Source organism: Rhyacophila brunnea, unplaced genomic scaffold (genome assembly GCF_057557595.1).
Source record: "Rhyacophila brunnea isolate RB1 unplaced genomic scaffold, BYU_Rbru_1.0 scaffold_6, whole genome shotgun sequence".
NCBI classification, from domain to species: Eukaryota; Metazoa; Arthropoda; class Insecta; order Trichoptera; family Rhyacophilidae; genus Rhyacophila; species Rhyacophila brunnea.
In genome coordinates this window covers 25,786,797-25,805,342 of record NW_028233276.1, presented here as the reverse complement: position 1 = coordinate 25,805,342, position 18,546 = coordinate 25,786,797, and the positions used below count along the sequence as shown (strand labels likewise).

Genomic DNA, 18,546 nt, shown 5'->3' with positions numbered 1-18,546 from the left:
GGTCGTTAATAGGTTATGTCAGTTAATTCATATTTTTTAATGCATGTAGCATTAAATGATACATTCAAGAGAGCCTAAATTATGGCACCTGAGATGTTTTTCAAAAAATGCATTGAGCCACACGCGACTGATATCAGATTTGACGTAAAAAGACAATTCCATAACAAAACACTCCGAGCATTTAAAAAGCAATTATTATTCAGATATCGTGCAACGCAGAAACCCCGACAAAAAGCCGGAAATGCTACATTTTACTTCATGGCGAACCAAATTCCATTAAAACAATAAAATCACTCGACGTGACAAGATAACAGAGCGACAGATATATTATCAGAATTAATAACAAAAGGGTAGGAAGTGAATCTTGAATTGTGCAGGAAGCAAAAAAATTAGCACGGTGCAAATTTGAGATGCATCGTAATAGTGGGTGATTACGTCAGTGGTCGAAAGGAAAATATTACAACACTCAGAAATTATAAATACTTAAGTACTTCTCACTTCCAGAGAGCTTCGCAGTTCTCTAGCCACATATCCAAAAGTTAGACAAATATTTTCGTAAAGCTAGTCATCAGCGGAAAAGAGGATTCGTTGGGGGACGATTTGAAGGACTATAAGAGCATCCTTCAACTAAGACTTAATATGGAGAGATCGTAAGGCTGGTTAGGTTAGGTTAGGTTAGGAATCAAGGCAACTACCTATTTATTATTGATACCTCGATTCAAAACACAAAAATCGATTGACATTATTAGTGCAACTTGTGAATGCTAGATAATTTCGTCTTAATTAGGTAGAACACATATGGCTCAATTGGTAAAACGCATTCGACGGAATTCAATAAACACAGGTTCGAGTCCCGCCGGCGTCTTATTTTTTTTATATAATTTATATAATTAAGTTTTGAGATAATCGCAAAACTATCATGCACATTTTGGAATACAAAAAGAAAATTTTATTTGTGAATAATTAGAACAACGGAATAGCGTAATAAAAAAAACATGTTTAAAATAAAATTAGTCGTAAAATATAGAAAAAGGAGGCTGATGAATTCAAACGACTTTGCAATCGACCTCGATTTTAATTATATTTAACTAACAAACAGAGCTGGATTTATACGACGTCTGTATATTATGAATATACAGACGTCGGAAAAGTAGTTACAGAATCAAGAATATAAAAAAAGAGTTTACTGACTTTGAAACTAAAAACCTCACATCTGAGGTATTTTCAAATTATGTACATTAAATATTATTTACATAATATTAAATACTTTAAAATATAAAGTGTCCTATTAACGACCTCAAAGTTATACGATATCTGTTTAAAACATCCACCTAAGAGTGTCGCTTCGGGACTTTTCGCGAAGTCCAAACACGCACGCGACATTTCCGTTTATCAGGAAAAACGAAGAAAAATGGCAAGGAAATAAAAAACGTAAAAAGCAGTTCCGTACTTAATCAACTCATCGACGCCTAAATCAATCGCACATCACATGTAAAAATGGTGTAACTCACATAAAAATAACACAATTAAATTAAGCAACTTTTATAAAATATAGAGGAAAATAATTCACAAACATTCAAACAATTTAAATCTTTCAATGTTTCAGTTCACCGATTTTTTTTACCATATCCGATCCTAAAAAGATCATAATATGGGCCTCCTGAGAGTGAAGGTTTGTATTAACAAATTTTTGTTTTTACGAGAAATGAACGTTAACCACTTGCTCACTCTATTAGGTCATACTCCAAACATAAATTATGTGCATTTTCCAGACGCAGGATTCGAGCCTGGCACCCACGACAGTATAAACTGACGCGTTAGCCGCTCGGCCATCATGTGCGCATTATTTATAATACTAATGCGTTTATTATGAACGAAAAATTGTGATGTTTTCTTCTTATATTACCAACGATTTTTATTTTGTCACTATCTGGTGACTTACACAATTATACAAACTACATAATGTTTTAACTAACTATTAGCCGTTAACTATTTTCTTCTGTCTTTCCCTTATATTCCAGTGGGTGTTATTACATATTTTATAAATGTTTTATTTAGACATGAATTAGATCTCAAAACTTCACCTTACGGTGAACTGTAATACGGCTAACTGCATACGTACAAAAATTCCGAACAAGATTATTATGACGATATCATCATTTATTTAGAATGTTCTATTTATCACTGTGGTATATGTATCTCTGTTCTGTTGATGTTCTCAAACGAATGGAAAATGACTGATAAGTTGTGCGTAGTATCAAAACCAGAAAACTACAGTAGGTACCTCGGCTACATTATAACAGAAAAAAGGTAAACCATTTCCCAACATGTTATCCAAAGAAAGATCAATGGTAAACGTAGCAGACGACGATGCCGCATTTCATGCATTACGAATTTCCATAATTGGTACGAGTGCAGTTCCACCGAATTGTTCCGGGTAGTAGAAGATAGAGTATAGATCGGTATGGTGGTAGTCGACGTCCGTTAGCAAATGGAACGACAAGAATAAGATATTATGTATCTCTGTGAATGGTTCTGTAAGGTGACTTTGATAAATATTTTTTTTTTTAAATATGTATTTTCGGATGAGAGAGTAAAACTATACTTATATATAATATCGTTTAAGTTGTATCACTATTATTATAGCAAAGCCAATGTGCATAATACACATGCATGATTGATAAATCTCTTTTCAATTTTACATGCATATTATTAACACATTATTACAGATGGGGTCTACAATGAAGACAATTGAAGATTTTTTGCTATGCCACTATCATTTCCGAAAGTAGTGTGTAAATTGCTTGGTCACGCAGACTTGTATAGGTACCACTACCACATTAACAAATCTATTTTAATTTTAAAATGTAAAGATTTTTTTCTTGTATTTACTGACTAACAAAATATGGTTCCATGAATAACAGAACATGAATAAACAGAACTATGACATTTCAATAATAAATATATCATTTAATATGGAAGTTGTCGTATCTCTATATTATGGTGTATAGATTTTTAATAACACAGTTTTTCGATACACCGTAAAAATTTTAATTACTTATATAATTTCTGCATTCCTAATCGCTGAAAATCCTCAATTAAACGGGACTCAACTTGTATTCTTAGTTCAATGAAAACAAATAAGTATGACTGACAAAGTTTAGCTATTTATGTCGAATCTCCACAGCCTACCTCCACCCTTCGCCACCGCTGTCGAGTGATAATAAATTTTAATTTATAATTCCCAGTGATAGACAAAAAAGGATATGACGAGATTTCTCACAAAATACCACTAAACGTACTTTCAATATTAAAACACTTATTGAAAATATCAATAGCTTTCACTCGTACCTACAAGTTCACTAGGTGTCGTGACATTATAACTGCATTCATTCAACTTCAGAGTCGCATTTATACTTTTGAGAAAAAAAGCTAAATTTAACACACCATTGTTTTTTTATATATTGGGGGACTACGCAGAGGGGTAGGATGTAGAGAGGCAGACCAAAAATTCGCTGGCTAGTTGGAGCTACCAATTCCTGACGTATAGGTACTTGGAGTAGCGAAATGCAATGAGGGTCACTGATAACAGGTGGAGAGAGTTGTTGGAGAAATCCAGGTGTCGCCCTCCTGATGATTATTATTTCGGGTAACTTTTACATAATATACTATTTTACAGTGGCGAAGACTCCATACAAGGCGATTATTTAAAGCCTACCTTCTTAAGAAAAATATTTTTTAATTTTATATTGACATATTAAATAATATAATCACATAATAATATATTCAATATGCCCAACGACATCTATCGTATAATTGTCATAATAATTTTACGATCTTTTCCACTATTTCAATAAGCACCATTTATGGCATGTCTCGAAGGTTTAAAAAAATAAGCGACATCTCGTTTCGCTTCACATATTGCATGGATTACGTTCGCGTGAATCGTAAACTTTTTTTATATGAAGTTTGTTTCTCATAATTTCAAGACGTCTGCGGCGGCCCATATAAATTGATTAGCTGTTTAAGGAGCGCTTACATTTTAAAATAATTTCTAGGGATTCAATCACATATAAATATTGATTGTTGTAAAAAATTACCTACCTATTCATCAGTAGTTATGTCGGATTATCTTCTTATTTCCCGTAAATACATCTAACAAGTGTGCTTTCTCCACAGCCTACCTGTTTCCAAAAGTCACCCTTCGCCACTGCTATTTTATCATTTATAATAACTAGCTGAAGTACCCGGCTTCGCACGAGGTCGATTTATTGATCGATATTAACTGAACAGAATAATAATAATTACATTCTTCAATATTAAAATATCTATATCTAGACATAACACATGTCGAAATGAAAATAATTCTGACAGCTAAGTCAAACAAAAGAACATCAAATTATGTTGTGAAAATTCAAAAATGGAATTTTCAGGAAAAGTAAGGAATCCGGCTTATTATGTAGATGTCAGTTGGGACCAAATAAGAAAATTGAAACAAAAAAACATAATAGGTATTTCGAATTTTATATAAGAAAGACAATTCTGTAATATTCTAAAACTATATTTTGGAATAAATAAATAGTAAATTCAATTGAATTGGATCAAAATTAGACCAATTGTTTAAAGTTTCCCAAATGGATAGTGGTTTATACTACGGCTGAAGTATATGTGTACCAATATGATTAACCTAGTTATGTCAGATTTCTTAAGGCGACGATACAAAGTTGTCACTCATGTTCGAAGATAAAGACAGTTTTTATGATATCTTCCTATATCGAGTTATATATATGTGTGCGGATGAAAAAGGAGATACGTCTAAAAAATTAGTTGAACATTCCAAATTAACCGTAATGCACATATTATGATTGAAGGAGAGAAAGGACGAATCGAATCAACGCTGCAGAATTAGAAAACAGAAATCGTTTCTTTTATTCGATGGGTCATAAGATCTTGGATTATGTGTATTTGAATCCAGGACATAACCCCAAGGAGTTTAACAAAAACCTAACAACCAATCATTTTGTTTAGTTATTATGTTAAACCTTAAAACAGATATTTACTCAGTTGTTTTAATAATTTTGAAATTATTTTATATGTAAGTATGATATATTATATTCTCAATATACTCGAAATGGTACAACTGCAGAATATTGAAGTATTCAATAATAAAACAATGCAATTGGATAATGATCCGTGTCTGTAAAAGTGACATACATAAGGAACTTGTTTTCCATTAAAGCGAATGAACCGGTTGACAGTGCAATCGGTCAAAATCTGCCAATGCCAAATGATAATAATAGTAAGCACATAATAAAATAAATTACTTCATAAAAATAGTATTTTACCAATATTGTAATAAAAATAAACACCACAGTACTTACCATAATTCCTGTGGTAAATAAGGATGGAGTAAATTATATAACATATATGTGTGTCCTATATCTATTGCATATATAAGTAAATGCAATATGTATATTATTTTTAACACTACAGTAGGCAATGAAGCTCAATGATAGTGGTGTAGTACAGCAGTACCTAGTGCAGTTAATAACAAAAGTGAATCAATCACAAACACCCAGACTTTGAGAAAATCACATAAATATATTGTGACCTCGTCGGGAATCGAACCTGAAATCCACGGACTGGACAACGAGAGCCAACTGAAACTTATTATTTTTGTATTACACTACATACTAAAGGTCTTGATAAGATAAATACTCTATTATAGAATGATATTAAGCATAAATGTATAACAATTTTTGATAGAATACAATATGTATTCAAGTTCAGTGGTGTTAAGTATGATGAAATCTCGATCAAATTAAAGCCAAACGTAAAATAATTTCTCAAGCTAACTTTTGGTGAAGTGTTGAAGTCAAATCTAATTAATATCCCTTTATATAAATAATAATTTAGGACCTAAAGATTAAGCGAATACGAGTGAACTAAGTGGTTGAGTAAATCGACTACAAACTATACGATTGTGTAATCGATACTCTGTAAGATAAAGTGTAAATGAGGTATTCTTCTCAAATGAGCGATTATTACTATTCCAAGAAAAAAATATTGACATTTATTTATGACAGAACCAATGCCTCGATACTGCATCAGTGAAAGGCTGTCATCTGTGTTCCTGCGTTTATTATATATATATATATATGCCACATTATGCGATTCTTTAGACACACTATTTTCAAAGCATCGAAAGGTTAATTGTTTTAGGCAGTGTGTCTGGTTAAAGAGGCAGAAAAATAACACCGAGGAGGTGTAGTAGGGCTCAATTGAACGAATTCATTAAAAACTGATAGCATTCACAAGCTGACTCAGAATTCGAAGTGATTACGATCCTCAGTCGTGAGGGTGATGACGAGTAATAATAAGTTACAGCAAAATATTCAAATTATATATGTTGCTATGAAAATATAATATATATATATATATATATATACGCAAAAGTCCATGAATTGTAGTATAATGTCAAGCGAAGTATATTGGTACATAATATTTGAAATTTGAATCCCGTTTCACGCATTAATAGGTACCAATATGGTGATATGAAATCTACTCCTAATTATATGTCACCTATACTCATTTAACACACAGCATCTCAATTCGTAAAAGCTTCAAGTAAAAATTATATCATAAACGAAACTCAAATAATTTAAATTTCGAATGCCACAATCTCTGATTAAAACTTAAGTACAGAAATTAAAACTAAAATATTTTCTTAGTCCCGTTCGGTCAACCCAAGTCCAATCAACTTAATTGTGCAGAGTCACGGCATTCGCCAAATAATAATCATTTGGCCAAACAGCTTAGCAATGAAACGAAACTCTGATAAAAAATAAAATCATAAACCTATACGTGTTGGCATTCTGCTTGTCATTTTACCCAGCGGTCATCTCCTCTCTCCAATATGTGTATTTGTACTACCGGGTCAAATTGTATATCATCTCACATACCACATGTTCATTTATGTATTTATTAACAAAAGTTTAATTTTCACCATAATTTATGAGAAGCCAGTTTATCCGGCATAAGGCAAGCATTTCATGATTAATTAATTTAAATATTAAGTTTGTATTAAATAGGAATTCGGCTTCTAAAAATACGGTACAAATGTTGGATGATTGTATACACATATGAAAATACAACGGCTGATGAAAAATAAAATTAGCTTAAATATCATTAACAAAGTACAACTAAATTATATTTACTTTATTCAAGTACCTATGCCTAACGCGTCGATCGCGGCAATCAAACCGTTCAAATTCATTTTTTTACATACCGGTGATCGTTAAAAATTATACATTTAAGACGTTCACAACATGATATTTAAAAACAAAGAAATAGTATTAAAACAGTGTATGGAAGAAAAAAAAATATGCAGTATCACAAAAACGGCATAAAAAATTAATAAGTACAAAATTATAAAAATTATAAAGCATGGAAGCACACCGAATGATTTAAGCGGACCCTATTTTAAGAATTTATAAAACAACGCCCACATATACCTACTCATCCTCGCGTAGGTGGAATATATCAACATCCGAAGCGATTTGGTTGAACAGAGGTATTGCCCTCCCAATTGGCATCACCAATGGCAGGTTAGTTCTGCACCTTGGCAGAACAAACAACTGATGTTTCCGATTTATAAGATAGTTGAGGATGCATAAGTCAATACTATGAGAACGACAACGTGTAAATCCCCGTGCTTTAAACCGAGGCGTAGTTCCACTTCCAGTTATGCAGTAGTGCACAATAGAAGAATAGTGTGACGATAGTGCTATGAGCGCCCAAAAGAAGACCAAAAAGAAAATTGAGTAGTATGAGTAACGACAAGTGTGACTCAGTGTCCTCATCCGAATATAATACGTTTTTTTTAAGTCGAACAATGACAATGGGAGAGTATGCATGGTAGATCTCTGCCAGTTTTGATACTGGGTAGTAAGATCATAGACTATTTTTGAAGTTGTCCCAATCCTGTTTTATTTTAACGAGCAAAAAAAACTTAGAATAGGTATGCAATAAGGTACAAGATACAATATGCCAGGCTCACTAAATTAAATAGCAGAGCTAGGCCCAAAAATCTAAAACACACTTTGTATGACACAGTCGCAGAAAAATGATGGATGAGATACATTAATTAGGAAACTTAGTATAATCAGATAGAGCGAGTACGTTAATATTTATTCTCTGCTAACTTCAAGCACTGCGAACTGAGAAGGTGTCCTCTTCCCAAGCTACATGCGAAAGGTATTATTCACTATACGCGTATATTATGACAATATATTATATCACAATATCCCTAGCATTACGCCACAGGAATCTTTCCATGGCACTAGCTTGTCTATATATCACGGAAGAAGCTCCGGATATGGTTATAGATTATAGATGATTATATGGAAGAACCTGGTTATTGAATTGTTTATTTTAATTGTATAGTAGTGGCATGTCAAATAAAACAGTAATTTCAAAAATATCCATTTCCAATACGACTACTACACCGGCCTACCCTCTCATTATAGGTTGCCATTATGGATATCTCGTCCTATGGACTTCTAATAACGTTTGAAAGCATTTATATTTATATGATTTCACCTGATTTGCATAGCCGCCATTTTGTTCGAGGAATAATTTTCAGGTGGCTCCCCTTCCTGAACTTTGACATGATGTATGCCAAGTATGTTCTCCTTAAAAAGTGCAGTTTTTTTCTATAACCTTACGACAATCAAACATATTTCAGACAACACTTCCCGTCGATAGTATAGATAGGGCGATAAAGAAACGATTTTTAGTTCTGGAAGAGGCTACTAAAACATTGTTAAATAAAATTATATTGCCTCCATAACATACACGGTTTGGGAAACTACTGAAGTACTTCACAATAATGTGACTAGTCTTATAAATGTCTTGAAAACCTGCAAACGATGTAAACAAATTAATGTACAAGATAGTGGACTGTTGTTTTTATCACAGAAACAATAAAATAGTCAAGAATTTATCAATTTATCTTTACGGCAAGTGCTCGTTAGCGTGAACGGCGAAATTAAGGATAGGTGTAAGTACCTTAGCTTCAACTTCAATAAAATTAGGCACAGAAACGAATAAAATACGTTTTCGAACTATCTCAAGCGTGACCTAATAGATTATTTTTAAGTCATTAAAAATTGGCGAAAACAAAACAGTGCGTAAATTATGATTTCCTAAATTCCGTTGATATATTTTTCATGAACTAAATAAATAATATATTGTTAAAATATTAAATATACAGCAGTGGCGATGGGTGGAGGTAGGCTGTTAAGATCCGGCATAAATAGTGTACACTAAACTTTGGCAGTCAAACGTATTTGTTTTTATTGAACTAAGACTACAATATTATGTAGATAGTGTTTGTTAGTTTTTAAAATTCAATTAAGCCCCGCCTAATCTAAGCCATAATAGATAATGGTCAAAAAATAATCGTTTACCTATGAAATATCTAAAACCGTGCATAATTTTAGATAATTTATAGATAGTAGAATATATATAACTATCCAACACCATGTGTAATATGTATTCTTAATTTAACGAAAACAAATAAATATGACTGAAAAAGTATACACTATTTTTGTCGAATCGCCACATAGCATACCTAAACTATCATGATTTGATTTAGGCAAGGTTTCATTGAATTTTAAAAACTAACCAGCACCATTAGCAGATTGTATTTTTAGTTCAATGAAAACAAATAAGTATGACTGTCAAAGTTTAGTGTGCACTATTTATGTCGAATCTTAACAGTCTACCTCCTCCCCTCGCCACTGGCATAATAATATAGTTATTGTTAACATACACAGATCAGTGTAAAGGGCGAAAATTTTCTGAAGGGCCCACATGCCCAACGTAGGTCAAAATGGAGCTTTTATGGAATTTTCAGAGTATAACCATGGACATTCCTTAAACGTTGTAGATAATCTATTTGTATAATTTGAAGCCTTATTATTCTTTATATTTATTTTAAACATTCGATGACTGCATAAATAGTTTTTATACATAAAATAGTATTCTCTTAAACCTCTCGATCTACTAATGTTTTAGAATATAGTCATATTTCAGTACATCCATGTGCAGTGGTGTTAAGATTTTTTAGATTTATTAATTTTTAAACGCATTTCTAAAATTATTAGTAAAATTAATGTTAACGTTATATAGTGAAATATTTACGATAAAAAATATATTTTATAATCTCTGTGATCCCAAATTTGACAAGAATTAGGCATTTTAGAATTTAAAAAATGGGCACGATTAACACATTTGAAGATAATTCTAAAGATACTGATTATAAGCTATGTCTCTGACCATTCAAATGTGATAAACATCCTACGAATAATGATACTTATTGTAACAATAATTATAATACCTAAATACATAAATATATGATAAACTACCCTTGATAGCCGCCGATAGCAGCCTCGTGTATAGAATAGATGCGCTGGTGTACTAAAAGCAAGCTAATCATTGTTTCTTATCGTTATTTTCTTTCTAGAACAAAATAAATATAAAATTGATTTTTTTTCTTAGATACAGTTATTAGTCGTTTTCGTTATATTCAAGATCCAATAACGGATTCTAAGCTGAACATATCACGGAAATCTAAAGAAACATAACGGAATATGAAATAGTCTAGTCAGATTGCAATTAATAATGTATAAGCAATCTAATTTCTTAATAATAATAATAAAAAAATTACTATGATAATATTAGGGACGATTACTGCTTTAATTTATGTGATATCAATCACCCGGAAAGTGAATGATGTGAGTACAAGCCCCACTTGACCCATTTTTTCTATGATGCTTTCTAATAGATGTGTTTCTGAAGTTTTTCATGTAATAAATAATCTTACATTTTAAACCTTATGTATATTCAGTATTGAAATAAAAATGATATTTCGTTAAGGAAACATTGTTTTTAAAACTCCTGAACTGCTGAAAATTTTATAAATAAATGAAAATTTAAAAAAAAACAATGTCTAAAGAAATATTTATATTATATAATATATATCTTTGAAATAAATCGTATTTTGTTTAATTCAGTAAAAGGTTGTTACAAAAAAAGCGCTCTCTAAATGTGTGCATATACATTTTTTTACTGTATGTAATATTATAGTGTAATCTTCGTTTAGTTAATTCAAGATTGGTTAAAAATATATAAATACATTTTATCGTAATTTAATTGAAACGTATCTCTACAATTTAAAAACTGAAGATCGAACGTACGAGATAATGATTAACATGTACAATACTCGTAGAGTACCGACGTATGTATTTGAATAAGTAACGAGCATCGAGACGCGAAAGTGGATATCCACTTTACCTCCCAGTCTAAAGAAAAGTCGCTATTAAAAGAACAAACGCATTGTCAGAAGATTGGAATCGTTGAGTCTTTGTTTGCCTCAAAATAATCACTGTGTCTTCGATAATCATTGAATTAAGCACCAGTATCTATCTATACATTGGCAAGAAAATATATGTTTAGGAGAATAATCGAAAACGTCGTCTCGAATGTATTATACAGGGTATTCATAATATAAGTAACGCGTCTGGTTAAAAAGTTTTTAATAATCCAACTTATTCAGAAAGCCATTATTATAAAATAAAATTGCACTATAACTAATAAGGCTAAAAAATAACTACCTAGATTTTTTGACATTTATAAAAATATAGTTTAAATAACATGCTATTTATATGTAATGGCCATCTAATGCCGACACAATAGCTGTGCCGTCAGCGCTGTAAGGATTAAGAGGCATAATTATAATATGTTCCTACCTCTTAATGTAAAGCAATGTACTATAATTAATTGATATTCAAATATTTTTCTTTTGACCATGTCCGATCCTAATAGGATCATAATATGGGCCTCCTCATAGTGGAAGTTTGTATTGACAGATTTTTCGGTTTTACGAGAAATGGATGTTCAACCTATAAGGTCTATACTCTGAATCCAAACACAAATTGAAAAACAATATGTGTATTTGCCAGACTCAGTATTCAAACCAGGGACCCACGATATTATAAGACGACGTTTATGCCGCTCGGCCATCGTGGGCGTGTTTATTAATGTGAATGTAACCAGGTAAGCTCAAATATCAGACCGTGTTAAAAATATTTATGATATGGGTAATAACTTTTCAACAATGTACGTTTATTGCAAAAACGTATAACTGTTGAGTTTGCAACAAACAACAAACCATGTATCCGATTTTTATGAGAATCAAAATTAACAACAGTGTATAGATTAATACGACAATATCTAAATCGGGTCGCGGCATAAATTTCTAGTTATTGCTAATATTATACATAAAATGCGACGCTAAGTATAATCTATTAAAAAAACTTTTTCAGCCTCATATGAAAAGCGGAAATACTTTAAGTAGGTATTTTTATTTTGGACTATTTGGATATTCGCTCTAGATATAATATAATCAACTATATTATAATGCCGTAGCGAGCATGTCGTTGGATATTTTTGGATTCTAAAATAAGTAATATAGGTGCCTCTGGTTATGACTAGAACTGGATTTTGGTACATGTTTGATACATATTATATACATGTATCACTCAAAAGAGTAATCTAGGATTTGCACGCAAAATATGAAAATAAAAAAAAAACTTCCGCATTATAGATACTTTCGTATCGAAAGTATATCATGTTGACCCTGTATTTTATATCGTTCCATACGTGAAAGAGAATAACATTATGGCAGTGTGAACTTTTTAAAAGACCAACTAGCGCCAACAAATCAAATTAGGCGATGATTTGAAATAATTGACATTATTTGCTTTCTTTATTTACAGTAAAAAATAATCAGTCTCAAACAAATTTTCATTTCATTCGATTGAATCCAAATCATAAATAAAGAGTGATTACTAGACTCTGTGGAATAATACATACCTCTCAACTAACTACCAAAAATTAGCCTTGACATTAATTATTTTAAAATACATAATATTCCAACGGACCTTATGCGGTGGCTAGGCAGGGATCATATAGATTGCAAAATAAGTATCAATACTTTTTCTTTATGGCGTAGATGTGCATTTTATTATTCTAAGGATTTCAAAAAACATCGGTTTCAAATCAAACTGCAGACAACCCCTCTTATCGACGTATAATATATTTATTGCATCGTCACTGTACTCAAAATCTTCATCTTCAAACAACCAAATTATGGAAAATGGAGTACAATAGTTCATTTAATTTATAACTTATATTATTTTCATAAACTTTTTCGTGAATTTGTTTTATGTATGTGGTTTGAATTAATCATCTCCACCCGTCACGTATATGCAGCCGCGGTTTATGCACGGCCACCTTCCATGACGTTACAAACTTGTCAGAATAAAAATCTTTTAGTGCCACACTTCCTTGTCCAGAAACCAGGCTGCACGAGACTGATGTAACAACCATGCACCTTGGTCCTTAAAGAAAGTTTAGAAAATAGGAAAGAATATTGGACTTGCTCTGCCGTCATTTATTTTTAGTGACACAAAAGTGTTCTCTGTATCTGTGTGCTGAAACTCCGTCCGAAACAGAGGAGTCAGGAGTTGAAAGTGGTGAATCTAAAGAGGGATCAGAATTATTCCGTCCTCTATGACGTAACAAACTGTTCAAATGCCTCAAAGTTGGCCCTAGTGCTTTATATATAGGATAAAATAAACTGTTTATATGTATTCACATTTAAATGGCGCGCATGCATTATTTCTGTGGCAAGATGGCAAAACATGATATGTCCGTTTTTTGGCAAATTGAGTTCATCTTTTTGAAACCTTCAGACCCGTATCAATGAAATCTACAAGATATCAAAATATGGTATTAATAGGTTTTATAAGTTGGGTTAAATAAGTCAATAAAATAAATCAATATGTCATTTGTTGATTGTTTGAATATTTTTCGAAAATTGCTCTCCTGAACAAATTAGAAAAACGGACATATCATGTTTTGCAATCTTAACACAATTTTATTATACTATATATTTTGCACATTTGGCTACAGCCATCATTAGAACTTGACATTTTTTATAACTTTATCTTATAATCGCGGCACTAAATGCCGAGTTCCGATGATAGTGCTGTTATTGCGTAACTTCGAATGTAATGTGGTAACCTGTTCGCAGTAAATGAAGATTTTTGATTGAATATTTCGTGCATATTAATTAAGGTTATTGCCATTATTTTCAGTATGAATACAAACACTCTACCATATTGCATACAGGGGGTTTTGACACGTCCTAATGCCAGTAGACGACTACAAAGAATCCCGAAAATTACAGCAATATGTAGTAATCGATTCAGTATGAAAGCGTACTGACGATTAACATTTTCATAATATTAAAAATACAATTTACATACAATTTTAACTGTTCAATTAAGAAATTTTATGATTGACACCCTGGAGTCAATATAATATAAAAGTTGTTTATAACCTTATTATGCGCCAGGCTGTGGTCTATTATTCAGTATCAAAACTAACAGTGTGCACTTTAACAGTTATCTTTCAACATCACAAATACTCAGAAATACTTAATTTCTTTTTCGTTTTGGTATGATATCATTGCACTAATCGTCAAAGTATTATCGCAGTGTGCAAAGAGCTTAATGTGCGACCGTAAGAGAAACCACGCCTGAGTTTAAATCGCGGGGATTTCCATCCTCTCTTTCTCTTACTCCTGCGGCAAGTGATGCAATACGAATCAAGTGATACAACGAGCTCACGTGGGCTTCCTCGTGGTAAATTTGAAAACGACTTCCACATAAAAGGGGGGAAAATAGAAATAGTAAATGATTCCTCTCCAAAAATCTCAATGACATAATATTTGTTTCCATTGAATGTACACGCTTTCCATACTTTCCATACGTGTGATCGACCAAAATCTATCCCGTTGGACATGTTTAGCATAGACTATTTTGTTGTCGTCTCTTCGTGCTTTCCTATAGCTTCCTTTATTGCATCCATAATTATGTAATAAATGTATCAAAGTATGCAGCAAAATAATCTACTCCACACCGGTTCGTGGTTTTTCATAAGTATGGTCCCTTCGTATAAATTACTCGAATAAACCCTAAAGGATTAAGTGAATAAAAATATTTTGGTAAAATGGAACTCAATCAAAGTTCACACATGAAGTTTTATAATCTGAAAAAAAACTAATATTCTGAATCTGAACGATGCAGGCACGCTGTGCTCATCATGAGAGATCTCCAAGAAAAAAACCAGTGGCATCGCACACTTTCCATTTTGCCAATAGGTAAAAAACGTACGAGGCGTGTAATAGTTAGTGTGATCAACAGCTTGCTTTGAGAATCAATTGTCATGTTGTACAATGTACCGGTTTTATTAGTATTGTTTTGATAATGGTGTGAATAATTTGTGCATTTATTGAAATATCTCAATGCATTTAATTATGACGTTATTAATCTAATTGAAAATACAATACAAGAACAGCGAAAGTTATCTTAAAATGAAAGCAGCACCACGGCACGCTATTTTCAATATAGTCCTCATAAAATGAATAGATTTAACTCTCAATATTTGTTGGCTATTATTTTTTGGGATGATCGGTGAGAGGTCGGTGGATAAAGTCGTAGTTGCTTGGATGTTTCGAGGTGAGAGTTTATTTATCGTTATAATAAATAAATACAATGGTAAATATGACAGAGTGATGTTATAATCGCGGGTACGGATGTACTTACCGATAAGATTGACTATATTATTGAACTGACCGAGATGTTATTATAACCGGGAGACTGGACTCGATTTGAATGACGGTTGACTGTGTCGAGTGACCAGACTCGAGATGAGTAGTGAGCCGAGTGATGGACTCGAGTAAAGTGACAAGTTATGGATCGTCCTTGCTATTTATATAAATGCAATCCATACATTACAAGAGACATTGCCGCAATTAAAAAAATCATAATAGACACTATTGATATAGGTTATGATTGAGGAATCGCTGACAATCACTTCCGATACCTTGTTTTGTTTTGACAACAAAACATAAATATTTAAATGTATCACACTTGTAATGCTGAGTGGTACATCGGTATATTTCAATAGTTTTGCTATATTTAAAAAAACCTTATGTGTACAGATAGCTACTGGCAATGTCCTTCTAAGCGGATGTAACCGGTCCGGACAATTATTAAAATATGTATATTAAGTAATAAATGTCATATTTTTTCAATTATTATTATTATTATCCTAGGTATGGGCCTCCCCAGAGTGGAGGTTGTATAAGGAGATTTTTGTTTTTTTTTTTCGAGAAATAAATGTTAGCTACTTGCACAACCTATGTGATCAATAATCTCGTTTCAAAACACACATTGAAAAAATAACATTGAATGTGTTAGTTTATTTGCGTAATTACATTAGTCCTTTACTTTATTATGTCCTTAACTTTAACGCCATTTATTTTAACCCTGTCTAATCGTTTCAAAGATTAGGCAATGTCAGCAGACTCTACACTCAGGGCAGGGAGCACTCTATAGACAGATATGGTGAAATGAGGGAACTTGATGACCAACTCTATAAGAGGGAATAAATGCACGGAGCACCTGTTTTTATACAAGGCATGCTTACTAGAATACAAGCCAACGAGAAGCTAGATGTTGGGGAAAATTGTGTTATCTTTTCCAACTTGGAGTGATACCATACCATAGTATAATCATTTAAAATCCCATACAGTGAAGAAGATTTCAAAAATCTATACCTAGTCATATTCAAATGAGAAAAATAAGAGTGTTGCAACTTCTTCTCGGGACATTGATCCTACATCGTTATAATAAATTGAATATAATAATATTCTACTATTTAATTATCAATTTGTTTATATGCATATTAACAAAGATAATAATCCGAGCGATTCTCATAAAGTGTCTGTACATACTAACATTATCATTTACATATAACTACATTCAAATCATTCATTTAATTTCACAGACTAAAACCATAAAACTTGTAAGAAAGCAATTCATTTTATGCGTACATCAAACGGTTCAGTTTCCTTTTTACATCGACTTTTTCCATTAACGACTGAGTAAATGTTGCGAAAATAATAAATAATTAATAGTTAAAATAGGATAATATGCAAGAAACAATATGACTAACAATAGTTAACTGATACCAAAGTGATTTGCATGTGAACTGAATTTATAAGCAAATTAATAATAGCATTGCAATATTTTTTTTCAATGTTTCTTTAATGATAAAAATCATCACTTTCTTTAGTTGCGAAGAAGTTCATAATTATTATAATGTAGTAGGTACCTAATAATTCACTTTCCAAATTGAATGATTAAAGGGTGAAATATAAACTATTATCTCATAAATGGGAGGTACCTACATTATTGGGTAATAATTGTACTTTTCAACAGTTGGTAAAATAGAATAGCTTTCGCAAAATTGTTTTCTAACTAATATTTTTAGAAATAACTTGAGACTCGAACTCACATATTATATCTCTTTCCCGGTGAGTGCTCTAGCCTTTAAGCTCTCGATCCGTCTGTTATTCATACGAATTATTTCTAATAGCTACGCTTTATCTGAGATACTTTGAAATACGAAATTTTTAATTATCGTTTAATAAAATGGTAAGTTTCTGGGTTTTTGATATTTATGTATTTTCTTTTTAAAGAATCTAACATATGTAGTTAAGTGTTGTGTGTATTCTGGATTGGATAAAAAAATCATTAAATTTTATTATTAATGGTATGAGTCCTAACACACTCGTAATAAGAAATAGTAAAATTTTACAGTAAGTAATTCAATATCTTAATTTAGTATATACACAGAACGAAACCCTATTTTTTGTAAGTTATGCATATATTTTAACTTAGTATATACACAGAACGAAACCCTAATTTTTGTAAGTTATACATATATTTTAACAAGAGCTTTAATATGCCAAAAGGCAAAACTACGATCGTCACAGCCGATTCATATGTAATAATACAAAACTTTCATTAATTAGAATTTTAAAACCATCAAATAGTATAAGATAGTATGTATTATTTTTTCTAAATCTCTTCTTTCCTTCATTATTGAATAGACACAGCTAAAGGCAAAATAATGTGCATTGCGAAGTCTATAAATGAGGATACACAGGCAAAACTATAAAAGATCACATAAAAAATAATATACTTATTCGAGAAATTTGCCAAATAAGAATGTAGTCAGGTGTGAAAGACATAAAAGACAATTCTGAAATTCACACGTCGAATACATCCCAGACATCGTGAAATACTAAATATACTCTAGCCATAGTCTTCCTGGACCTTCAAAAAGATAGTTACACAACCTAATAAAATGGCTTCAACGAGAACGACTGGCACATCACGTCTCTGTATATTAAACTGCCTAAGATTGATATTAAATAGAAAGATTCTATAATATTCATATATGACAAACGATACATTAATGCATAATCGACAGCTTCTGTTAAAGTCACGGTCCTCAAAGCATGACTACATATCAAACGCATCCATCAAACTTATGACAGCTGTA

At 31.8% G+C, this 18,546-nt stretch overlaps 1 protein-coding gene across 1 annotated transcript in view; it reads right to left on the bottom strand.

Moving 5' to 3' along the window:
• The window catches only part of LOC147065456 (neurobeachin-like protein 1), a 177,316-nt gene that overhangs the window by 95,109 nt on the left and 63,661 nt on the right, over nucleotides 1-18,546 (bottom strand). The gene's annotated exons all lie outside the window — the stretch shown is intronic.